The sequence below is a fragment of the Gorilla gorilla genome, chromosome 14 (assembly GCF_029281585.2).
Source record: "Gorilla gorilla gorilla isolate KB3781 chromosome 14, NHGRI_mGorGor1-v2.1_pri, whole genome shotgun sequence".
Lineage (NCBI taxonomy): Eukaryota > Metazoa > Chordata > Mammalia > Primates > Hominidae > Gorilla > Gorilla gorilla.
In genome coordinates this window covers 22,290,831-22,316,633 of record NC_073238.2, presented here as the reverse complement: position 1 = coordinate 22,316,633, position 25,803 = coordinate 22,290,831, and positions in this window count along the sequence as shown.

Genomic DNA, 25,803 nt, shown 5'->3' with positions numbered 1-25,803 from the left:
ACCCAGCATGCCCACCCTGCAGCCTGGCAGCCCTGTCTTCTCCCAAGCACATCTTCCACGGCCTCACCCCACGTGGCTGCCTTGCCCCTCAGGCTCTTCCTCAGCCTGCTGGAAGCTGGTGCCTCAGGGCCTTTGCACTTGCTGCCTGGAACACGATTCCCTGTGTCCACGTGGCTCCCTCCCCGGCCCCTGTGTCTCTCCCTAAGCACCCCAGCGAGGTCTCCCCTGCAGGTGACCCCCCTGTTTTATGGGTTTTGTCTCTCGTGCACTCTTGCTCCCTGTGGCTTTCCTGGCATGGATCGGGCACTCGGAGTGCATGTGGAAAGAAGGAATGGTCTACAAGGAGCAGTGCAAAACATGCTACACACAGGCGTGTGGAGCCGTGAACCCAGGACAGGGCTGAGGCCGCACACTGAGTGTCCAGGGGAGAGGAAGGATGTGTCCAGAGCCTGGGCGGGGGGCAGGGCCAGGCTAGGCCCAGGATAGAGGAGACGGTCTATGTGGAGAGCAGAGCCAGGCCCGGGCCGGGACAGAGGAGACGGTCTGTGCTGGCTGCATAGGAGTCCCGGCTTTGTCTCGAGGGCAATGGGAAGCCACAGAGGCTACAGGCAGAGCTATGCTGGACGAACCCTCCCTGGAGAAGGTTAATGACAGGTGGGGGAAGAGGAGGGCCAGGCTGGGGGCAGGCCCAGGGCAGAGCTGGTGGCCAAGGTTGTGCACAGATGGTGAGACACTCACAGGCAGGGAGACTGTGCCAGGGGCCATCTGACCTCGCTGGACACAGAAGAGTGAAGAGGCCTCCTCCATCTGTGCAGAGTCCAGGGCCCGCCCCCACCCTGGACACTGTCTGCCGAGGGCACGCACCCTTCCTCCCTCTCCACTGAGGTGGGGGCACTGCTTTCTGACCTGGCAGGCAGCCCCGGGCAGAGGGAGCTGAGCTCTGTCCTGCCTCTGACTGTATGTGCGTGAGAGATGGGGGCCCGGGGGGTGAGCAGGACTGTCCCTCATCTAGGCAGCCTGCAGGGGTGGTGCGCCCACCGGCCAGGTGGGGCTGCTCAGTGTGCTCTGTGACCATGGCAGGGGAGGGGCTTATTAACATGCAGCTGTCAGGTCTGGATATAGCTTGGCCGGGGGCCAGGCTGAGCTTGAAGGAGTGATAGTTTGCAGTGGTGGGGCTCATTTTAGGGGGCTCCATGAGAGCGGGGATAGACCTTATTTGTCTCTGTACTCTCAGCATCTAGCACGATGCTTGGAACAGAGTGGAGGAGAGTAGACTTTCTGTAGAATGGATCAGCAGTGGTGTCCCACAGCCCCACCCTGGGTTCGAGTCAGTGTGGCACGCGTTCAAGGAGAGACTCGAGGGTTCCACGATGAATGCACTGCTGTCTGCAAGATGAGAGGTGGCTGGTAGGGCAGGGAGGGCTTCCTGGAGGCACTGGGGCAGGGAGGGATCATGGGGTGGTCACTCTCTCAGGACAGAGTTAGCTCCAGGGCTGTGGCCTGTAGGCGCCAACCCTGGGGAGCTGCTGGTCCTCTCCTCTGCAGAGCCCTGCCCTGTCCTGCCCCTGGAACCCCTGGGTAGAGTTCTGTGACCCAGCACACCTGGACGGTTCAGGCTGGCCCCTGACTGTGCAGAGAGATCAGAGGCCCCAGGCCACCGTGGAGGTGCTTGAGCCTATGGTCCAAGGTAGAACCACGTGAGGAGGGCTTTGATACATGAGGAGTCAGAGCCAGGCCGAAGCATCTGGGGTCAGTGACACAGGCTCCGGAGAGCTGGCTGTGCTCCTGTGTCTCCTCCCAATGCTGCTTTCAGTGCCTTGGGGGCTCCAAGTCAGCCATGGTTGGGTTTACACCATGGATATCAGCAAATGCTAAAGTCAGGGCTCTCCCAAGCCCTGATGCAGAGCCAGTTGTTAAATCTTTACCAGCACGGCACTGACAGGGAAGAGGGAGAACTCAAAACAGAGAAAGGTCCCAGGATGAAGGTGTGGAGAGGACGCCCAGCACATGCAGGCACATATAGACACGCTTACATGCAGATACATCCAACACCCGAAAACACAGAGACTTCAGACAGGCAGACAGACACATGCACACACCGACATGCCACAGGCACAGCTATGCCCCAACACACAGCCACATGCACACATACATTCACCCATGAGAGCACACTCAAACAGGTTTGCATACAGTTAGAAACACACACTGGAACTCTCAGACACACAACTCCATGTGTACACACAGCCACACACAGATGCACACACACAGGCAGGTGAGGCTCAAGGCTGTGCAGCCTTGTCTTGCTGCCGTCTTTCCCCTGGCTTGGGCTTGTAGAGGGTGAGTTTCTGACAGCTGCCCAGCCCTACCCTGGGGGCTGCTTGATCTGGCCTCTGTTCATTGGCCACACTCTGCTAGGATATGGCCCCAGTTTGGGCCTTTGATTGACTCATTGTCCCTTCACTTATCACACACTTTTCATTTATGACCCAAATATTTGCTCACTCATTCATCCACCCACCTGAACATCCATCCATCCATCCATCCACCTATGTACCATTTATCCACCCATCATCCATGATATAACCATCCATCCATCCATCCATCCATCATCCATCCATCCATCCATCCATCCATCCATCCATCCATCCTCCATCCATGCATACATGCATCCATCCATCCTCCATCCACTCATCCATCACCCACCCACCCATCCACCCATCCACTCATCCATTATACACCCACCCATCCACTCATCCACTCATCCATCATCCACCCACCCATCCACCTATCCACTCATCCATTATCCATCATCCGTGATATATCCACCATCCACCCATCCATCCACTCACTTGAACATCCATCCACCCATCATCCATCCATCTATTATCCATCCACCCGTTCAATCACCCGTCCATCCATCATCCACCCATCCATCCACCCACCTTAATGTCCACCCATGCATCCATCCATCTACCCATCCACCCACCCATCCATCATCCATTCACCCATTCATCATCCATCTGCCTATCCACTCATCCATCCATCTATCCATCATCCACTCATCCATCCATCCATCATCCATGTTACACCCATGCAACCACCTATCATCCACCCATACATCCACCCACCTTAACCTCCATCGACACATGCATCCATCCATCCATCAACCCATGCATCCATCCATCTACCCATCCACCCACCCATCCATCATCCATCCACCCATCCATTATCCATTCACCCGTCCATTATCTACCCATCATCTGTCACCCATCCATTCATCTGTCTAAACAGGCATTTCCTCCCCCCTCACTTGCCCTTGTCAAACCATCAATCTTCCTGGGGCCATGCTGGGTGTCTTGGGAAGACTGTGCTCACCTCAGGCTTTGTGTTGTGTGGTTTGTGTGAGTGGTTTGTAAGTGTGTTGTGTGTGTGTGGTGTGTTGTGTATGCATGTTCATGGGCAGAGGCCTCCAGGAGCACCCACACACGGGCAGGGATATTTGCCCTCCCTTCACACTGTCCTGCCACTCCCCTCTCTCACTCAGCCCCTGCTCTCTGTAGGAGCGGGATTTCTCCTCCGTCCAGGTGGGGGTGGTTTCTGACACCTTGGCCTGGCCTCCTGCTCTCACCGTCTGTGCCCCTGGGCAGGGGCAGGGCCTTGTCCTGGAGCCCCCACAAGATGAGGGCCCCTGAGTGAGGGTGGGGGGTCAGCAGGGTGCCCCGTTTCCTGACCCTGCTGCCTGCGGAGGCTCCCAGTTGAGCGGGAGCTGAGAGAGGCCCTTCGCACTTGCTGGCCTGCCTGTTAGCTCGGAGCCCAGCCTGGAGCTGCACATGGGCTCTGCTGTGTACCGGGGGTGGTGGGGCAGGGTGGTTGGCGCCCTTGCCTCCAGCAGCACCCAGGCTGCAAGTTCCCCAGGTTGTGAAGACCAAAGAGAGAAGAAAAGCAGGGACTTCCTTTATTTTTGGGGGGAGGTTTCTCATGGGAGCTGCCTTGGGCACCAGCCTAAGGGGCTGAGGGACAGGCTGGTGTGTGGAGCGTGGAGAGCGAGGCTGGGCAGAGAGGCATCCTCTCAGGGTGCCTCGCCCTGGGGGCCCAGCGGCAGGTTACAGAAGGGAAGGGTCCTTGTCACTCCTTGCGGAGTCGAGGGTTGCGTGGTCTGGGAAGGCCGGGGGTGAGGACTGTGTCTTCCTGACCACCTGGAGTGTGGAGACAGAGCTGAGGATGCCTGTGGGTTCTGTCAGGGACTGGGGCCCACATGTGGGAGACGGTCTCACAGACCCAAGACCTTGAGAGCAGACCCTGCTCCCCAAGCCCACTCTGCATGTGGGGTGTCCCCAGGGTCCCATGGAGCTCTGGAGTCATGGAGTCACCTTGCCTTAATTAGTTCTTTGTGCTGTTTGAGTTTACTTAAAGGGTGTAGGGCAGGAGGAGGCAGTGACTGTGGGGGTTTGAGAGGATTTTGGAGGACAGATCTACGGGTGGGGGTCCCTGAGGGGTTCAGGGCAGGCATCCCTGTGTGTATGATGGACTGAGGGCAGGGAGTGCCGTGCCACTGTCCCAGGCCACTGGGGCAGGAGGACTCTGCCTCCCCTCTGGGATTGTTCATTTCGGAGACCCTGGCCTCCTGGCAGTGAAGCTGCAGGTCTCAGTGCATCAGAGATTTCGAGTTTCTCTCCCTGCCCACCTGGGAGAGGTGTGGGCAGACCCCGGAGGCTTAGCCAGTGGGGAGGAGAGGAGGGCCCATCTGCAGGTTGCCACAGCAACCAGCTACTTCTTTCCCACAAGGCTCCAGGCTGGGAGACAGCAGAGGGCCTCTGTGTTGACCCTCCAGGCCCCAAGACCTGATCCCAGGCAGGGGAACAGGCTCTAGGTTCTGGGGAGGGGCTGGTCCAGTGGAGGGTGGGGAGGGAGCTGCAGGCAGGCTCCCCATAGCTCAGTCCAGGGGTCTGAGAGATCTGGGGGAGAAGGGTGGGATGGGGGGTCTATTCTAGGGGTGTAAATGCCCCAATCCCTGAGGAAGGGGGTGCTCTGATGGAGAACAACACACGTGCCACACACTCATGCAGACATCATACAACAGGTGCAGCATACATGCAAACACACCACACACACCATGGACACCACACATGGCACATGCATCAGACATGCAAAACACCACACACATCGCATGACACACACAGCACACACAGCATACAAGCAACACACCACACACATCACATACACCATGCACAGCACATGTATCATACACGCAACACAACACACACAGCACACACACCACTCATGGCATATGCCACACACCCAGCACATACCTCATACCTTCAACACACCACACACATCATATGCCACACACAGCACATGCATCATACATGCAAACACACCCCACACAGCACACATGGCACATGCATCAGACATGCAAACACACCACACATACCACACACGGCATATGCATCATACATGCAAACGTACCACACACAGCACACACCACACACATGCATACTGCTGTAAACACACACACCTGTGTGGGGATGAGGACCGGGGCCTATAGGTGGTCAGGGAGGCAGTGGGTTGAGGGTGAGCTGAGCTGCCCAAGGCCATGGGCCAGGGAGAGGCAGGCAGGGCATGCCTGGAGCCCTCGTCACTCCTTAGGCTGGCCTCCTTGGGCACGTGGGGCGGGGCACTTCAAGCTTCGCAGGGAAGGCTCCTGGGGCTGGCCTGATCATCCCACAGGGTCTCGGGCCCAGGACCCCACTAGTGAAGTGGCAGGGTCTGGGCCTCCTTAGGGAATGTCCATAGGGAATGTTTATGTGTCGCGTTTCCTCGGTAAGGGATTGGAGGGGCAGGGAGCAGGGGCTCTTGGCTCCCCACCTGTGGTGGGCTCATAGCCCCCTTTGTAGGAGACCGTTGGCCTCTCTGAGCTTTAGTTAACTGAATGGGAACCATGGAGACCTCACCGGTTGTTATGAGGCTCGAGTGAGTCAAAGATGGTGAGGCCAGGTGTGGGCTTGGCACTCAGTAACTGCTCCAGATGGGCTGGCTGTCACCATTACCCCAAGCCTGTGCAGCCAGGAGTGATGAGCCAGGCAGGACCCCAGCTCCGATGTCTGCAGTCTCCCTGGGCTGTCCTGTGGGGCGCGGGGCTCCCTCTGCTTTAGGCTTCTGGCTTGTCTGGTGTCTGGGACCCCTCAGTGACCACATCTCCAGCCCCTTTCAGCCACCCCCTCCCCCGTGGGCTGAGGCAAGGACAGCTAACCCTCTCTCGTTCCCAGCCCGTCTTGGCTCCAGAGACCCTGGCTCCACGTCCCTGCCTGAGGTCTGGCCTGACCAGCCCCTGCCCGCCTCCATCTGTCCGAGGGCCTGCCAGGCACAGCCAACTCCTGCCGTAGTCTGTCTGCTGGCCCCTTGAGCTCAGCAGTCTCTGATGCTGGCTGGAATGGCAGGCAGGCTGCGTGCCATCGCTGTAACCACTGTCAGGTGACTCCTCTTTTCTCAGGCAGGGACACAGAGCAGGATGTGGGGCCAGGCAGGAAACCACAGGGTCTCTGTGTCCCTCAGACACCTGGGACAGGAATGGACACTGTGGCCCTACAGGGTAGAGAGGGCTGCCATCCCACCGAGCAGGGGAGTGCCCTTTGACTCTGCCCAGCAGAGAGGTCTCCTCAGAGCTCAGATATCCCTGGGCCTCCCTCCTTGTCCCTGTCTGTGTCCACGAGCACCAGCCTGAGATGTCCCCATGGTGGGACAACAATGATGCATTTCAGCACTTTTAGCTTGGCCCCAGGGAGTAGGTAGGGCTAGGCTAGATTTGTGAAGTAGATGAGTGAGTGAAGGAGTGAGTGAAAGAGTGAATGAGTGAGTGAATGACTGAGTGAGTGAGTGAATGGGTGAATGAAAAAATGAGCGAGTGAGTGAGTGAGTGAGCAAGTGAATAAGTGAACAAGTGAATGAGTGAGTGAGTGAATGAGTTATTGAGCGAATGAATGAGTGAGCAAATGAATGAATGAGTGAATGAGTGAGTGAACAAATGAGTGAGTGAATGAGTGAGTGAATGAGTGAGTGAATGAGTGAATGAATGAATGAACGAATGGATGAGTGAGTGAATGAGTGAGTGAATGGATGAATGAACAAACGAGCGGGTGAGTGAGTGAGTGAGCAAGTGAATAAGTGAACAAGTGAATGAGTGAGTGAGTGAATGAATGAATGAGTGAATGAGTGAGTGAGTGAATGAATGAATGAGTGAATGAATGAGTGAACAAGTGAATGAGTGAATGAATGAGTGAATGAATGAGTGAACAAGTGAATGAGTGAATGAATGAGTGAATGAGTGAATGAGTGAGTGAGCGAATGAATGAGTGAATGAGTGAGTGAGTGAATGAGTGAAAGAGTGAGTGAATGAGTGAACAAATGAATGAGTGAATGAGTGAGTAAATGAGTGAGTGAGTGAGTGAATGAATGAGTTAGTGAATGAATGAGTGAATGAGTGAGTGAGTGAATGAGTGAGTGAATGAGTTAGTAGGTGAGTGAATGAGTGAGTGAATGAGTGAGGGAATGAAGAAATGAATTGGTGAGTTCAGAGCCTATAGACCCTGGAGGACGAAGGTTCATTAGGCCCCTCCAGTTCAGCGAGTTCCTGGGAGGTCTCTGGATGCTGTGGGGTGCTAAGCTGTCACCTCATGATCCACGCAGATGGGGCCTCACTGGTCTGGGGCCAGGCTCAGGGAGGAGGAGGATGCATCCCTGTTCCTGGGGACCAAGCCACAGTGGGGTGGGGCAGGTGGGTGAATGCAGAGTCGCCTGCCTGGGTTTGCTTTCCATCTCTGCCCTTGCCTGCTGCTTGGCCCTGGGCCTTCGACTTCACCTCTCTGCTTCCGCTTATTTATCTGCAAAATGGGCCTAGTGGGGGAGCTGTGAAGATTGCATAACTGTGGTGCATGAATGTGTATGTAGGGCGGGGCCTGCACATGGGAAGCCCGATTAGGTATCAGTATCACTGGGCCAGGCACTCTGTGGGCTGCTCCCAGAAGCCCATCCTATGGAATTCACACACCCAGCATGCCCACCCTGCAGCCTGGCAGCCCTGTCTTCTCCCAAGCACATCTTCCACGGCCTCACCCCACGTGGCTGCCTTGCCCCTCAGGCTCTTCCTCAGCCTGCTGGAAGCTGGTGCCTCAGGGCCTTTGCACTTGCTGCCTGGAACACGATTCCCTGTGTCCACGTGGCTCCCTCCCCGGCCCCTGTGTCTCTCCCTAAGCACCCCAGCGAGGTCTCCCCTGCAGGTGACCCCCCTGTTTTATGGGTTTTGTCTCTCGTGCACTCTTGCTCCCTGTGGCTTTCCTGGCATGGATCGGGCACTCGGAGTGCATGTGGAAAGAAGGAATGGTCTACAAGGAGCAGTGCAAAACATGCTACACACAGGCGTGTGGAGCCGTGAACCCAGGACAGGGCTGAGGCCGCACACTGAGTGTCCAGGGGAGAGGAAGGATGTGTCCAGAGCCTGGGCGGGGGGCAGGGCCAGGCTAGGCCCAGGATAGAGGAGACGGTCTATGTGGAGAGCAGAGCCAGGCCCGGGCCGGGACAGAGGAGACGGTCTGTGCTGGCTGCATAGGAGTCCCGGCTTTGTCTCGAGGGCAATGGGAAGCCACAGAGGCTACAGGCAGAGCTATGCTGGACGAACCCTCCCTGGAGAAGGTTAATGACAGGTGGGGGAAGAGGAGGGCCAGGCTGGGGGCAGGCCCAGGGCAGAGCTGGTGGCCAAGGTTGTGCACAGATGGTGAGACACTCACAGGCAGGGAGACTGTGCCAGGGGCCATCTGACCTCGCTGGACACAGAAGAGTGAAGAGGCCTCCTCCATCTGTGCAGAGTCCAGGGCCCGCCCCCACCCTGGACACTGTCTGCCGAGGGCACGCACCCTTCCTCCCTCTCCACTGAGGTGGGGGCACTGCTTTCTGACCTGGCAGGCAGCCCCGGGCAGAGGGAGCTGAGCTCTGTCCTGCCTCTGACTGTATGTGCGTGAGAGATGGGGGCCCGGGGGGTGAGCAGGACTGTCCCTCATCTAGGCAGCCTGCAGGGGTGGTGCGCCCACCGGCCAGGTGGGGCTGCTCAGTGTGCTCTGTGACCATGGCAGGGGAGGGGCTTATTAACATGCAGCTGTCAGGTCTGGATATAGCTTGGCCGGGGGCCAGGCTGAGCTTGAAGGAGTGATAGTTTGCAGTGGTGGGGCTCATTTTAGGGGGCTCCATGAGAGCGGGGATAGACCTTATTTGTCTCTGTACTCTCAGCATCTAGCACGATGCTTGGAACAGAGTGGAGGAGAGTAGACTTTCTGTAGAATGGATCAGCAGTGGTGTCCCACAGCCCCACCCTGGGTTCGAGTCAGTGTGGCACGCGTTCAAGGAGAGACTCGAGGGTTCCACGATGAATGCACTGCTGTCTGCAAGATGAGAGGTGGCTGGTAGGGCAGGGAGGGCTTCCTGGAGGCACTGGGGCAGGGAGGGATCATGGGGTGGTCACTCTCTCAGGACAGAGTTAGCTCCAGGGCTGTGGCCTGTAGGCGCCAACCCTGGGGAGCTGCTGGTCCTCTCCTCTGCAGAGCCCTGCCCTGTCCTGCCCCTGGAACCCCTGGGTAGAGTTCTGTGACCCAGCACACCTGGACGGTTCAGGCTGGCCCCTGACTGTGCAGAGAGATCAGAGGCCCCAGGCCACCGTGGAGGTGCTTGAGCCTATGGTCCAAGGTAGAACCACGTGAGGAGGGCTTTGATACATGAGGAGTCAGAGCCAGGCCGAAGCATCTGGGGTCAGTGACACAGGCTCCGGAGAGCTGGCTGTGCTCCTGTGTCTCCTCCCAATGCTGCTTTCAGTGCCTTGGGGGCTCCAAGTCAGCCATGGTTGGGTTTACACCATGGATATCAGCAAATGCTAAAGTCAGGGCTCTCCCAAGCCCTGATGCAGAGCCAGTTGTTAAATCTTTACCAGCACGGCACTGACAGGGAAGAGGGAGAACTCAAAACAGAGAAAGGTCCCAGGATGAAGGTGTGGAGAGGACGCCCAGCACATGCAGGCACATATAGACACGCTTACATGCAGATACATCCAACACCCGAAAACACAGAGACTTCAGACAGGCAGACAGACACATGCACACACCGACATGCCACAGGCACAGCTACGCCCCAACACACAGCCACATGCACACATACATTCACCCATGAGAGCACACTCAAACAGGTTTGCATACAGTTAGAAACACACACTGGAACTCTCAGACACACAACTCCATGTGTACACACAGCCACACACAGATGCACACACACAGGCAGGTGAGGCTCAAGGCTGTGCAGCCTTGTCTTGCTGCCGTCTTTCCCCTGGCTTGGGCTTGTAGAGGGTGAGTTTCTGACAGCTGCCCAGCCCTACCCTGGGGGCTGCTTGATCTGGCCTCTGTTCATTGGCCACACTCTGCTAGGATATGGCCCCAGTTTGGGCCTTTGATTGACTCATTGTCCCTTCACTTATCACACACTTTTCATTTATGACCCAAATATTTGCTCACTCATTCATCCACCCACCTGAACATCCATCCATCCATCCATCCACCTATGTACCATTTATCCACCCATCATCCATGATATAACCATCCATCCATCCATCCATCCATCATCCATCCATCCATCCATCCATCCATCCATCCATCCATCCATCCTCCATCCATGCATACATGCATCCATCCATCCTCCATCCACTCATCCATCACCCACCCACCCATCCACCCATCCACTCATCCATTATACACCCACCCATCCACTCATCCACTCATCCATCCTCCACCCACCCATCCACCTATCCACTCATCCATTATCCATCATCCGTGATATATCCACCATCCACCCATCCATCCACTCACTTGAACATCCATCCACCCATCATCCATCCATCTATTATCCATCCACCCGTTCAATCACCCGTCCATCCATCATCCACCCATCCATCCACCCACCTTAATGTCCACCCATGCATCCATCCATCTACCCATCCACCCACCCATCCATCATCCATTCACCCATTCATCATCCATCTGCCTATCCACTCATCCATCCATCTATCCATCATCCACTCATCCATCCATCCATCATCCATGTTACACCCATGCAACCACCTATCATCCACCCATACATCCACCCACCTTAACCTCCATCGACACATGCATCCATCCATCCATCAACCCATGCATCCATCCATCTACCCATCCACCCACCCATCCATCATCCATCCACCCATCCATTATCCATTCACCCGTCCATTATCTACCCATCATCTGTCACCCATCCATTCATCTGTCTAAACAGGCATTTCCTCCCCCCTCACTTGCCCTTGTCAAACCATCAATCTTCCTGGGGCCATGCTGGGTGTCTTGGGAAGACTGTGCTCACCTCAGGCTTTGTGTTGTGTGGTTTGTGTGAGTGGTTTGTAAGTGTGTTGTGTGTGTGTGGTGTGTTGTGTATGCATGTTCATGGGCAGAGGCCTCCAGGAGCACCCACACACGGGCAGGGATATTTGCCCTCCCTTCACACTGTCCTGCCACTCCCCTCTCTCACTCAGCCCCTGCTCTCTGTAGGAGCGGGATTTCTCCTCCGTCCAGGTGGGGGTGGTTTCTGACACCTTGGCCTGGCCTCCTGCTCTCACCGTCTGTGCCCCTGGGCAGGGGCAGGGCCTTGTCCTGGAGCCCCCACAAGATGAGGGCTCCTGAGTGAGGGTGGGGGGTCAGCAGGGTGCCCCGTTTCCTGACCCTGCTGCCTGCGGAGGCTCCCAGTTGAGCGGGAGCTGAGAGAGGCCCTTCGCACTTGCTGGCCTGCCTGTTAGCTCGGAGCCCAGCCTGGAGCTGCACATGGGCTCTGCTGTGTACCGGGGGTGGTGGGGCAGGGTGGTTGGCGCCCTTGCCTCCAGCAGCACCCAGGCTGCAAGTTCCCCAGGTTGTGAAGACCAAAGAGAGAAGAAAAGCAGGGACTTCCTTTATTTTTGGGGGGAGGTTTCTCATGGGAGCTGCCTTGGGCACCAGCCTAAGGGGCTGAGGGACAGGCTGGTGTGTGGAGCGTGGAGAGCGAGGCTGGGCAGAGAGGCATCCTCTCAGGGTGCCTCGCCCTGGGGGCCCAGTGGCAGGTTACAGAAGGGAAGGGTCCTTGTCACTCCTTGCGGAGTCGAGGGTTGCGTGGTCTGGGAAGGCCGGGGGTGAGGACTGTGTCTTCCTGACCACCTGGAGTGTGGAGACAGAGCTGAGGATGCCTGTGGGTTCTGTCAGGGACTGGGGCCCACATGTGGGAGACGGTCTCACAGACCCAAGACCTTGAGAGCAGACCCTGCTCCCCAAGCCCACTCTGCATGTGGGGTGTCCCCAGGGTCCCATGGAGCTCTGGAGTCATGGAGTCACCTTGCCTTAATTAGTTCTTTGTGCTGTTTGAGTTTACTTAAAGGGTGTAGGGCAGGAGGAGGCAGTGACTGTGGGGGTTTGAGAGGATTTTGGAGGACAGATCTACGGGTGGGGGTCCCTGAGGGGTTCAGGGCAGGCATCCCTGTGTGTATGATGGACTGAGGGCAGGGAGTGCCGTGCCACTGTCCCAGGCCACTGGGGCAGGAGGACTCTGCCTCCCCTCTGGGATTGTTCATTTCGGAGACCCTGGCCTCCTGGCAGTGAAGCTGCAGGTCTCAGTGCATCAGAGATTTCGAGTTTCTCTCCCTGCCCACCTGGGAGAGGTGTGGGCAGACCCCGGAGGCTTAGCCAGTGGGGAGGAGAGGAGGGCCCATCTGCAGGTTGCCACAGCAACCAGCTACTTCTTTCCCACAAGGCTCCAGGCTGGGAGACAGCAGAGGGCCTCTGTGTTGACCCTCCAGGCCCCAAGACCTGATCCCAGGCAGGGGAACAGGCTCTAGGTTCTGGGGAGGGGCTGGTCCAGTGGAGGGTGGGGAGGGAGCTGCAGGCAGGCTCCCCATAGCTCAGTCCAGGGGTCTGAGAGATCTGGGGGAGAAGGGTGGGATGGGGGGTCTATTCTAGGGGTGTAAATGCCCCAATCCCTGAGGAAGGGGGTGCTCTGATGGAGAACAACACACGTGCCACACACTCATGCAGACATCATACAACAGGTGCAGCATACATGCAAACACACCACACACACCATGGACACCACACATGGCACATGCATCAGACATGCAAAACACCACACACATCGCATGACACACACAGCACACACAGCATACAAGCAACACACCACACACATCACATACACCATGCACAGCACATGTATCATACACGCAACACAACACACACAGCACACACACCACTCATGGCATATGCCACACACCCAGCACATACCTCATACCTTCAACACACCACACACATCATATGCCACACACAGCACATGCATCATACATGCAAACACACCCCACACAGCACACATGGCACATGCATCAGACATGCAAACACACCACACATACCACACACGGCATATGCATCATACATGCAAACGTACCACACACAGCACACACCACACACATGCATACTGCTGTAAACACACACACCTGTGTGGGGATGAGGACCGGGGCCTATAGGTGGTCAGGGAGGCAGTGGGTTGAGGGTGAGCTGAGCTGCCCAAGGCCATGGGCCAGGGAGAGGCAGGCAGGGCATGCCTGGAGCCCTCGTCACTCCTTAGGCTGGCCTCCTTGGGCACGTGGGGCGGGGCACTTCAAGCTTCGCAGGGAAGGCTCCTGGGGCTGGCCTGATCATCCCACAGGGTCTCGGGCCCAGGACCCCACTAGTGAAGTGGCAGGGTCTGGGCCTCCTTAGGGAATGTCCATAGGGAATGTTTATGTGTCGCGTTTCCTCGGTAAGGGATTGGAGGGGCAGGGAGCAGGGGCTCTTGGCTCCCCACCTGTGGTGGGCTCATAGCCCCCTTTGTAGGAGACCGTTGGCCTCTCTGAGCTTTAGTTAACTGAATGGGAACCATGGAGACCTCACCGGTTGTTATGAGGCTCGAGTGAGTCAAAGATGGTGAGGCCAGGTGTGGGCTTGGCACTCAGTAACTGCTCCAGATGGGCTGGCTGTCACCATTACCCCAAGCCTGTGCAGCCAGGAGTGATGAGCCAGGCAGGACCCCAGCTCCGATGTCTGCAGTCTCCCTGGGCTGTCCTGTGGGGCGCGGGGCTCCCTCTGCTTTAGGCTTCTGGCTTGTCTGGTGTCTGGGACCCCTCAGTGACCACATCTCCAGCCCCTTTCAGCCACCCCCTCCCCCGTGGGCTGAGGCAAGGACAGCTAACCCTCTCTCGTTCCCAGCCCGTCTTGGCTCCAGAGACCCTGGCTCCACGTCCCTGCCTGAGGTCTGGCCTGACCAGCCCCTGCCCGCCTCCATCTGTCCGAGGGCCTGCCAGGCACAGCCAACTCCTGCCGTAGTCTGTCTGCTGGCCCCTTGAGCTCAGCAGTCTCTGATGCTGGCTGGAATGGCAGGCAGGCTGCGTGCCATCGCTGTAACCACTGTCAGGTGACTCCTCTTTTCTCAGGCAGGGACACAGAGCAGGATGTGGGGCCAGGCAGGAAACCACAGGGTCTCTGTGTCCCTCAGACACCTGGGACAGGAATGGACACTGTGGCCCTACAGGGTAGAGAGGGCTGCCATCCCACCGAGCAGGGGAGTGCCCTTTGACTCTGCCCAGCAGAGAGGTCTCCTCAGAGCTCAGATATCCCTGGGCCTCCCTCCTTGTCCCTGTCTGTGTCCACGAGCACCAGCCTGAGATGTCCCCATGGTGGGACAACAATGATGCATTTCAGCACTTTTAGCTTGGCCCCAGGGAGTAGGTAGGGCTAGGCTAGATTTGTGAAGTAGATGAGTGAGTGAAGGAGTGAGTGAAAGAGTGAATGAGTGAGTGAATGACTGAGTGAGTGAGTGAATGGGTGAATGAAAAAATGAGCGAGTGAGTGAGTGAGTGAGCAAGTGAATAAGTGAACAAGTGAATGAGTGAGTGAGTGAATGAGTTATTGAGCGAATGAATGAGTGAGCAAATGAATGAATGAGTGAATGAGTGAGTGAACAAATGAGTGAGTGAATGAGTGAGTGAATGAGTGAGTGAATGAGTGAATGAATGAATGAACGAATGGATGAGTGAGTGAATGAGTGAGTGAATGGATGAATGAACAAACGAGCGGGTGAGTGAGTGAGTGAGCAAGTGAATAAGTGAACAAGTGAATGAGTGAGTGAGTGAATGAATGAATGAGTGAATGAGTGAGTGAGTGAATGAATGAATGAGTGAATGAATGAGTGAACAAGTGAATGAGTGAATGAATGAGTGAATGAATGAGTGAACAAGTGAATGAGTGAATGAATGAGTGAATGAGTGAATGAGTGAGTGAGCGAATGAATGAGTGAATGAGTGAGTGAGTGAATGAGTGAAAGAGTGAGTGAATGAGTGAACAAATGAATGAGTGAATGAGTGAGTAAATGAGTGAGTGAGTGAGTGAATGAATGAGTTAGTGAATGAATGAGTGAATGAGTGAGTGAGTGAATGAGTGAGTGAATGAGTTAGTAGGTGAGTGAATGAGTGAGTGAATGAGTGAGGGAATGAAGAAATGAATTGGTGAGTTCAGAGCCTATAGACCCTGGAGGACGAAGGTTCATTAGGCCCCTCCAGTTCAGCGAGTTCCTGGGAGGTCTCTGGATGCTGTGGGGTGCTAAGCTGTCACCTCATGATCCACGCAGATGGGGCCTCACTGGTCTGGGGCCAGGCTCAGGGAGGAGGAGGATGCATCCCTGTTCCTGGGGACCAAGCCACAGTGGGGTGGGGCAGGTGGGTGAATGCAGAGTCGCCTGCCTGGGTTTGCTTTCCATCTCTGCCCTTGCCTGCTGCTTGGCCCTGGGCCTTCGACTTCACCTCTCTGCTTCCGCTTATTTATCTGCAAAATGGGCCTAGTGGGGGAGCTGTGAAGATTGCATAACTGTGGTGCATGAATGTGTATGTAGGGCGGGGCCTGCACATGGGAAGCCCGATTAGGTATCAGTATCACTGGGCCAGGCACTCTGTGGGCTGCTCCCAGAAGCCCATCCTATGGAATTCACACACCCAGCATGCCCACCCTGCAGCCTGGCAGCCCTGTCTTCTCCCAAGCACATCTTCCACGGCCTCACCCCACGTGGCTGCCTTGCCCCTCAGGCTCTTCCTCAGCCTGCTGGAAGCTGGTGCCTCAGGGCCTTTGCACTTGCTGCCTGGAACACGATTCCCTGTGTCCACGTGGCTCCCTCCCCGGCCCCTGTGTCTCTCCCTAAGCACCCCAGCGAGGTCTCCCCTGCAGGTGACCCCCCTGTTTTATGGGTTTTGTCTCTCGTGCACTCTTGCTCCCTGTGGCTTTCCTGGCATGGATCGGGCACTCGGAGTGCATGTGGAAAGAAGGAATGGTCTACAAGGAGCAGTGCAAAACATGCTACACACAGGCGTGTGGAGCCGTGAACCCAGGACAGGGCTGAGGCCGCACACTGAGTGTCCAGGGGAGAGGAAGGATGTGTCCAGAGCCTGGGCGGGGGGCAGGGCCAGGCTAGGCCCAGGATAGAGGAGACGGTCTATGTGGAGAGCAGAGCCAGGCCCGGGCCGGGACAGAGGAGACGGTCTGTGCTGGCTGCATAGGAGTCCCGGCTTTGTCTCGAGGGCAATGGGAAGCCACAGAGGCTACAGGCAGAGCTATGCTGGACGAACCCTCCCTGGAGAAGGTTAATGACAGGTGGGGGAAGAGGAGGGCCAGGCTGGGGGCAGGCCCAGGGCAGAGCTGGTGGCCAAGGTTGTGCACAGATGGTGAGACACTCACAGGCAGGGAGACTGTGCCAGGGGCCATCTGACCTCGCTGGACACAGAAGAGTGAAGAGGCCTCCTCCATCTGTGCAGAGTCCAGGGCCCGCCCCCACCCTGGACACTGTCTGCCGAGGGCACGCACCCTTCCTCCCTCTCCACTGAGGTGGGGGCACTGCTTTCTGACCTGGCAGGCAGCCCCGGGCAGAGGGAGCTGAGCTCTGTCCTGCCTCTGACTGTATGTGCGTGAGAGATGGGGGCCCGGGGGGTGAGCAGGACTGTCCCTCATCTAGGCAGCCTGCAGGGGTGGTGCGCCCACCGGCCAGGTGGGGCTGCTCAGTGTGCTCTGTGACCATGGCAGGGGAGGGGCTTATTAACATGCAGCTGTCAGGTCTGGATATAGCTTGGCCGGGGGCCAGGCTGAGCTTGAAGGAGTGATAGTTTGCAGTGGTGGGGCTCATTTTAGGGGGCTCCATGAGAGCGGGGATAGACCTTATTTGTCTCTGTACTCTCAGCATCTAGCACGATGCTTGGAACAGAGTGGAGGAGAGTAGACTTTCTGTAGAATGGATCAGCAGTGGTGTCCCACAGCCCCACCCTGGGTTCGAGTCAGTGTGGCACGCGTTCAAGGAGAGACTCGAGGGTTCCACGATGAATGCACTGCTGTCTGCAAGATGAGAGGTGGCTGGTAGGGCAGGGAGGGCTTCCTGGAGGCACTGGGGCAGGGAGGGATCATGGGGTGGTCACTCTCTCAGGACAGAGTTAGCTCCAGGGCTGTGGCCTGTAGGCGCCAACCCTGGGGAGCTGCTGGTCCTCTCCTCTGCAGAGCCCTGCCCTGTCCTGCCCCTGGAACCCCTGGGTAGAGTTCTGTGACCCAGCACACCTGGACGGTTCAGGCTGGCCCCTGACTGTGCAGAGAGATCAGAGGCCCCAGGCCACCGTGGAGGTGCTTGAGCCTATGGTCCAAGGTAGAACCACGTGAGGAGGGCTTTGATACATGAGGAGTCAGAGCCAGGCCGAAGCATCTGGGGTCAGTGACACAGGCTCCGGAGAGCTGGCTGTGCTCCTGTGTCTCCTCCCAATGCTGCTTTCAGTGCCTTGGGGGCTCCAAGTCAGCCATGGTTGGGTTTACACCATGGATATCAGCAAATGCTAAAGTCAGGGCTCTCCCAAGCCCTGATGCAGAGCCAGTTGTTAAATCTTTACCAGCACGGCACTGACAGGGAAGAGGGAGAACTCAAAACAGAGAAAGGTCCCAGGATGAAGGTGTGGAGAGGACGCCCAGCACATGCAGGCACATATAGACACGCTTACATGCAGATACATCCAACACCCGAAAACACAGAGACTTCAGACAGGCAGACAGACACATGCACACACCGACATGCCACAGGCACAGCTACGCCCCAACACACAGCCACATGCACACATACATTCACCCATGAGAGCACACTCAAACAGGTTTGCATACAGTTAGAAACACACACTGGAACTCTCAGACACACAACTCCATGTGTACACACAGCCACACACAGATGCACACACACAGGCAGGTGAGGCTCAAGGCTGTGCAGCCTTGTCTTGCTGCCGTCTTTCCCCTGGCTTGGGCTTGTAGAGGGTGAGTTTCTGACAGCTGCCCAGCCCTACCCTGGGGGCTGCTTGATCTGGCCTCTGTTCATTGGCCACACTCTGCTAGGATATGGCCCCAGTTTGGGCCTTTGATTGACTCATTGTCCCTTCACTTATCACACACTTTTCATTTATGACCCAAATATTTGCTCACTCATTCATCCACCCACCTGAACATCCATCCATCCATCCATCCACCTATGTACCATTTATCCACCCATCATCCATGATATAACCATCCATCCATCCATCCATCCATCATCCATCCATCCATCCATCCATCCATCCATCCATCCATCCTCCATCCATGCATACATGCATCCATCCATCCTCCATCCACTCATCCATCACCCACCCACCCATCCACCCATCCACTCATCCATTATACACCCACCCATCCACTCATCCACTCATCCATCATCCACCCACCCATCCACCTATCCACTCATCCATTATCCATCATCCGTGATATATCCACCATCCACCCATCCATCCACTCACTTGAACATCCATCCACCCATCATCCATCCATCTATTATCCATCCACCCGTTCAATCACCCGTCCATCCATCATCCACCCATCCATCCACCCACCTTAATGTCCACCCATGCATCCATCCATCTACCCATCCACCCACCCATCCATCATCCATTCACCCATTCATCATCCATCTGCCTATCCACTCATCCATCCATCTATCCATCATCCACTCATCCATCCATCCATCATCCATGTTACACCCATGCAACCACCTATCATCCACCCATACATCCACCCACCTTAACCTCCATCGACACATGCATCCATCCATCCATCAACCCATGCATCCATCCATCTACCCATCCACCCACCCATCCATCATCCATCCACCCATCCATTATCCATTCACCCGTCCATTATCTACCCATCATCTGTCACCCATCCATTCATCTGTCTAAACAGGCATTTCCTCCCCCCTCACTTGCCCTTGTCAAACCATCAATCTTCCTGGGGCCATGCTGGGTGTCTTGGGAAGACTGTGCTCACCTCAGGCTTTGTGTTGTGTGGTTTGTGTGAGTGGTTTGTAAGTGTGTTGTGTGTGTGTGGTGTGTTGTGTATGCATGTTCATGGGCAGAGGCCTCCAGGAGCACCCACACACGGGCAGGGATATTTGCCCTCCCTTCACACTGTCCTGCCACTCCCCTCTCTCACTCAGCCCCTGCTCTCTGTAGGAGCGGGATTTCTCCTCCGTCCAGGTGGGGGTGGTTTCTGACACCTTGGCCTGGCCTCCTGCTCTCACCGTCTGTGCCCCTGGGCAGGGGCAGGGCCTTGTCCTGGAGCCCCCACAAGATGAGGGCCCCTGAGTGAGGGTGGGGGGTCAGCAGGGTGCCCCGTTTCCTGACCCTGCTGCCTGCGGAGGCTCCCAGTTGAGCGGGAGCTGAGAGAGGCCCTTCGCACTTGCTGGCCTGCCTGTTAGCTCGGAGCCCAGCCTGGAGCTGCACATGGGCTCTGCTGTGTACCGGGGGTGGTGGGGCAGGGTGGTTGGCGCCCTTGCCTCCAGCAGCACCCAGGCTGCAAGTTCCCCAGGTTGTGAAGACCAAAGAGAGAAGAAAAGCAGGGACTTCCTTTATTTTTGGGGGGAGGTTTCTCATGGGAGCTGCCTTGGGCACCAGCCTAAGGGGCTGAGGGACAGGCTGGTGTGTGGAGCGTGGAGAGCGAGGCTGGGCAGAGAGGCATCCTCTCAGGGTGCCTCGCCCTGGGGGCCCAGCGGCAGGTTACAGAAGGGAAGGGTCCTTGTCACTCCTTGCGGAGTCGAGGGTTGCGTGGTCTGGGAAGGCCGGGGGTGAGGACTGTGTCTTCCTGACCACCTGGAGTGTGGAGACAGAGCTGAGGATGCCTGTGGGTTCTGTCAGGGACTGGGGCCCACATGTGGGAGACGGTCTCACAGACCCAAGACCTTGAGAGCAGACCCTGCTCCCCAAGCCCACTCTGCATGTGGGGTGTCCCCAGGGTCCCATGGAGCTCTGGAGTCATGGAGTCACCTTGCCTTAATTAGTTCTTTGTGCTGTTTGAGTTTACTTAAAGGGTGTAGGGCAGGAGGAGGCAGTGACTGTGGGGGTTTGAGAGGATTTTGGAGGACAGATCTACGGGTGGGGGTCCCTGAGGGGTTCAGGGCAGGCATCCCTGTGTGTATGATGGACTGAGGGCAGGGAGTGCCGTGCCACTGTCCCAGGCCACTGGGGCAGGAGGACTCTGCCTCCCCTCTGGGATTGTTCATTTCGGAGACCCTGGCCTCCTGGCAGTGAAGCTGCAGGTCTCAGTGCATCAGAGATTTCGAGTTTCTCTCCCTGCCCACCTGGGAGAGGTGTGGGCAGACCCCGGAGGCTTAGCCAGTGGGGAGGAGGGGTGGGCCCATGTGCAGGTTGCCACAGCAACCAGCTACTTCTTTCCCACAAGGCTCCAGGCTGGGAGACAGCAGAGGGCCTCTGTGTTGACCCTCCAGGCCCCAAGACCTGATCCCAGGCAGGGGAACAGGCTCTAGGTTCTGGGGAGGGGCTGGTCCAGTGGAGGGTGGGGAGGGAGCTGCAGGCAGGCTCCCCATAGCTCAGTCCAGGGGTCTGAGAGATCTGGGGGAGAAGGGTGGGATGGGGGGTCTATTCTAGGGGTGTAAATGCCCCAATCCCTGAGGAAGGGGGTGCTCTGATGGAGAACAACACACGTGCCACACACTCATGCAGACATCATACAACAGGTGCAGCATACATGCAAACACACCACACACACCATGGACACCACACATGGCACATGCATCAGACATGCAAAACACCACACACATCGCATGACACACACAGCACACACAGCATACAAGCAACACACCACACACATCACATACACCATGCACAGCACATGTATCATACACGCAACACAACACACACAGCACACACACCACTCATGGCATATGCCACACACCCAGCACATACCTCATACCTTCAACACACCACACACATCATATGCCACACACAGCACATGCATCATACATGCAAACACACCCCACACAGCACACATGGCACATGCATCAGACATGCAAACACACCACACATACCACACACGGCATATGCATCATACATGCAAACGTACCACACATACCACACACGGCATATGCATCATACATGCAAACGTACCACACACAGCACACACCACACACATGCATACTGCTGTAAACACACACACCTGTGTGGGGATGAGGACCGGGGCCTATAGGTGGTCAGGGAGGCAGTGGGTTGAGGGTGAGCTGAGCTGCCCAAGGCCATGGGCCAGGGAGAGGCAGGCAGGGCATGCCTGGAGCCCTCGTCACTCCTTAGGCTGGCCTCCTTGGGCACGTGGGGCGGGGCACTTCAAGCTTCGCAGGGAAGGCTCCTGGGGCTGGCCTGATCATCCCACAGGGTCTCGGGCCCAGGACCCCACTAGTGAAGTGGCAGGGTCTGGGCCTCCTTAGGGAATGTCCATAGGGAATGTTTATGTGTCGCGTTTCCTCGGTAAGGGATTGGAGGGGCAGGGAGCAGGGGCTCTTGGCTCCCCACCTGTGGTGGGCTCATAGCCCCCTTTGTAGGAGACCGTTGGCCTCTCTGAGCTTTAGTTAACTGAATGGGAACCATGGAGACCTCACCGGTTGTTATGAGGCTCGAGTGAGTCAAAGATGGTGAGGCCAGGTGTGGGCTTGGCACTCAGTAACTGCTCCAGATGGGCTGGCTGTCACCATTACCCCAAGCCTGTGCAGCCAGGAGTGATGAGCCAGGCAGGACCCCAGCTCCGATGTCTGCAGTCTCCCTGGGCTGTCCTGTGGGGCGCGGGGCTCCCTCTGCTTTAGGCTTCTGGCTTGTCTGGTGTCTGGGACCCCTCAGTGACCACATCTCCAGCCCCTTTCAGCCACCCCCTCCCCCGTGGGCTGAGGCAAGGACAGCTAACCCTCTCTCGTTCCCAGCCCGTCTTGGCTCCAGAGACCCTGGCTCCACGTCCCTGCCTGAGGTCTGGCCTGACCAGCCCCTGCCCGCCTCCATCTGTCCGAGGGCCTGCCAGGCACAGCCAACTCCTGCCGTAGTCTGTCTGCTGGCCCCTTGAGCTCAGCAGTCTCTGATGCTGGCTGGAATGGCAGGCAGGCTGCGTGCCATCGCTGTAACCACTGTCAGGTGACTCCTCTTTTCTCAGGCAGGGACACAGAGCAGGATGTGGGGCCAGGCAGGAAACCACAGGGTCTCTGTGTCCCTCAGACACCTGGGACAGGAATGGACACTGTGGCCCTACAGGGTAGAGAGGGCTGCCATCCCACCGAGCAGGGGAGTGCCCTTTGACTCTGCCCAGCAGAGAGGTCTCCTCAGAGCTCAGATATCCCTGGGCCTCCCTCCTTGTCCCTGTCTGTGTCCACGAGCACCAGCCTGAGATGTCCCCATGGTGGGACAACAATGATGCATTTCAGCACTTTTAGCTTGGCCCCAGGGAGTAGGTAGGGCTAGGCTAGATTTGTGAAGTAGATGAGTGAGTGAAGGAGTGAGTGAAAGAGTGAATGAGTGAGTGAATGACTGAGTGAGTGAGTGAATGGGTGAATGAAAAAATGAGCGAGTGAGTGAGTGAGTGAGCAAGTGAATAAGTGAACAAGTGAATGAGTGAGTGAGTGAATGAGTTATTGAGCGAATGAATGAGTGAGCAAATGAATGAATGAGTGAATGAGTGAGTGAACAAATGAGTGAGTGAATGAGTGAGTGAATGAGTGAGTGAATGAGTGAATGAATGAATGAACGAATGGATGAGTGAGTGAATGAGTGAGTGAATGGATGAATGAACAAACGAGCGGGTGAGTGAGTGAGTGAGCAAGTGAATAAGTGAACAAGTGAATGAGTGAGTGAGTGAATGAATGAATGAGTGAATGAGTGAGTGAGTGAATGAATGAATGAGTGAATGAATGAGTGAACAAGTGAATGAGTGAATGAATGAGTGAATGAATGAGTGAACAAGTGAATGAGTGAATGAATGAGTGAATGAGTGAATGAGTGAGTGAGCGAATGAATGAGTGAATGAGTGAAAGAGTGAGTGAATGAGTGAACAAATGAATGAGTGAATGAGTGAGTAAATGAGTGAGTGAGTGAGTGAATGAATGAGTTAGTGAATGAATGAGTGAATGAGTGAGTGAGTGAATGAGTGAGTGAATGAGTTAGTAGGTGAGTGAATGAGTGAGTGAATGAGTGAGGGAATGAAGAAATGAATTGGTGAGTTCAGAGCCTATAGACCCTGGAGGACGAAGGTTCATTAGGCCCCTCCAGTTCAGCGAGTTCCTGGGAGGTCTCTGGATGCTGTGGGGTGCTAAGCTGTCACCTCATGATCCACGCAGATGGGGCCTCACTGGTCTGGGGCCAGGCTCAGGGAGGAGGAGGATGCATCCCTGTTCCTGGGGACCAAGCCACAGTGGGGTGGGGCAGGTGGGTGAATGCAGAGTCGCCTGCCTGGGTTTGCTTTCCATCTCTGCCCTTGCCTGCTGCTTGGCCCTGGGCCTTCGACTTCACCTCTCTGCTTCCGCTTATTTATCTGCAAAATGGGCCTAGTGGGGGAGCTGTGAAGATTGCATAACTGTGGTGCATGAATGTGTATGTAGGGCGGGGCCTGCACATGGGAAGCCCGATTAGGTATCAGTATCACTGGGCCAGGCACTCTGTGGGCTGCTCCCAGAAGCCCATCCTATGGAATTCACACACCCAGCATGCCCACCCTGCAGCCTGGCAGCCCTGTCTTCTCCCAAGCACATCTTCCACGGCCTCACCCCACGTGGCTGCCTTGCCCCTCAGGCTCTTCCTCAGCCTGCTGGAAGCTGGTGCCTCAGGGCCTTTGCACTTGCTGCCTGGAACACGATTCCCTGTGTCCACGTGGCTCCCTCCCCGGCCCCTGTGTCTCTCCCTAAGCACCCCAGCGAGGTCTCCCCTGCAGGTGACCCCCCTGTTTTATGGGTTTTGTCTCTCGTGCACTCTTGCTCCCTGTGGCTTTCCTGGCATGGATCGGGCACTCGGAGTGCATGTGGAAAGAAGGAATGGTCTACAAGGAGCAGTGCAAAACATGCTACACACAGGCGTGTGGAGCCGTGAACCCAGGACAGGGCTGAGGCCGCACACTGAGTGTCCAGGGGAGAGGAAGGATGTGTCCAGAGCCTGGGCGGGGGGCAGGGCCAGGCTAGGCCCAGGATAGAGGAGACGGTCTATGTGGAGAGCAGAGCCAGGCCCGGGCCGGGACAGAGGAGACGGTCTGTGCTGGCTGCATAGGAGTCCCGGCTTTGTCTCGAGGGCAATGGGAAGCCACAGAGGCTACAGGCAGAGCTATGCTGGACGAACCCTCCCTGGAGAAGGTTAATGACAGGTGGGGGAAGAGGAGGGCCAGGCTGGGGGCAGGCCCAGGGCAGAGCTGGTGGCCAAGGTTGTGCACAGATGGTGAGACACTCACAGGCAGGGAGACTGTGCCAGGGGCCATCTGACCTCGCTGGACACAGAAGAGTGAAGAGGCCTCCTCCATCTGTGCAGAGTCCAGGGCCCGCCCCCACCCTGGACACTGTCTGCCGAGGGCACGCACCCTTCCTCCCTCTCCACTGAGGTGGGGGCACTGCTTTCTGACCTGGCAGGCAGCCCCGGGCAGAGGGAGCTGAGCTCTGTCCTGCCTCTGACTGTATGTGCGTGAGAGATGGGGGCCCGGGGGGTGAGCAGGACTGTCCCTCATCTAGGCAGCCTGCAGGGGTGGTGCGCCCACCGGCCAGGTGGGGCTGCTCAGTGTGCTCTGTGACCATGGCAGGGGAGGGGCTTATTAACATGCAGCTGTCAGGTCTGGATATAGCTTGGCCGGGGGCCAGGCTGAGCTTGAAGGAGTGATAGTTTGCAGTGGTGGGGCTCATTTTAGGGGGCTCCATGAGAGCGGGGATAGACCTTATTTGTCTCTGTACTCTCAGCATCTAGCACGATGCTTGGAACAGAGTGGAGGAGAGTAGACTTTCTGTAGAATGGATCAGCAGTGGTGTCCCACAGCCCCACCCTGGGTTCGAGTCAGTGTGGCACGCGTTCAAGGAGAGACTCGAGGGTTCCACGATGAATGCACTGCTGTCTGCAAGATGAGAGGTGGCTGGTAGGGCAGGGAGGGCTTCCTGGAGGCACTGGGGCAGGGAGGGATCATGGGGTGGTCACTCTCTCAGGACAGAGTTAGCTCCAGGGCTGTGGCCTGTAGGCGCCAACCCTGGGGAGCTGCTGGTCCTCTCCTCTGCAGAGCCCTGCCCTGTCCTGCCCCTGGAACCCCTGGGTAGAGTTCTGTGACCCAGCACACCTGGACGGTTCAGGCTGGCCCCTGACTGTGCAGAGAGATCAGA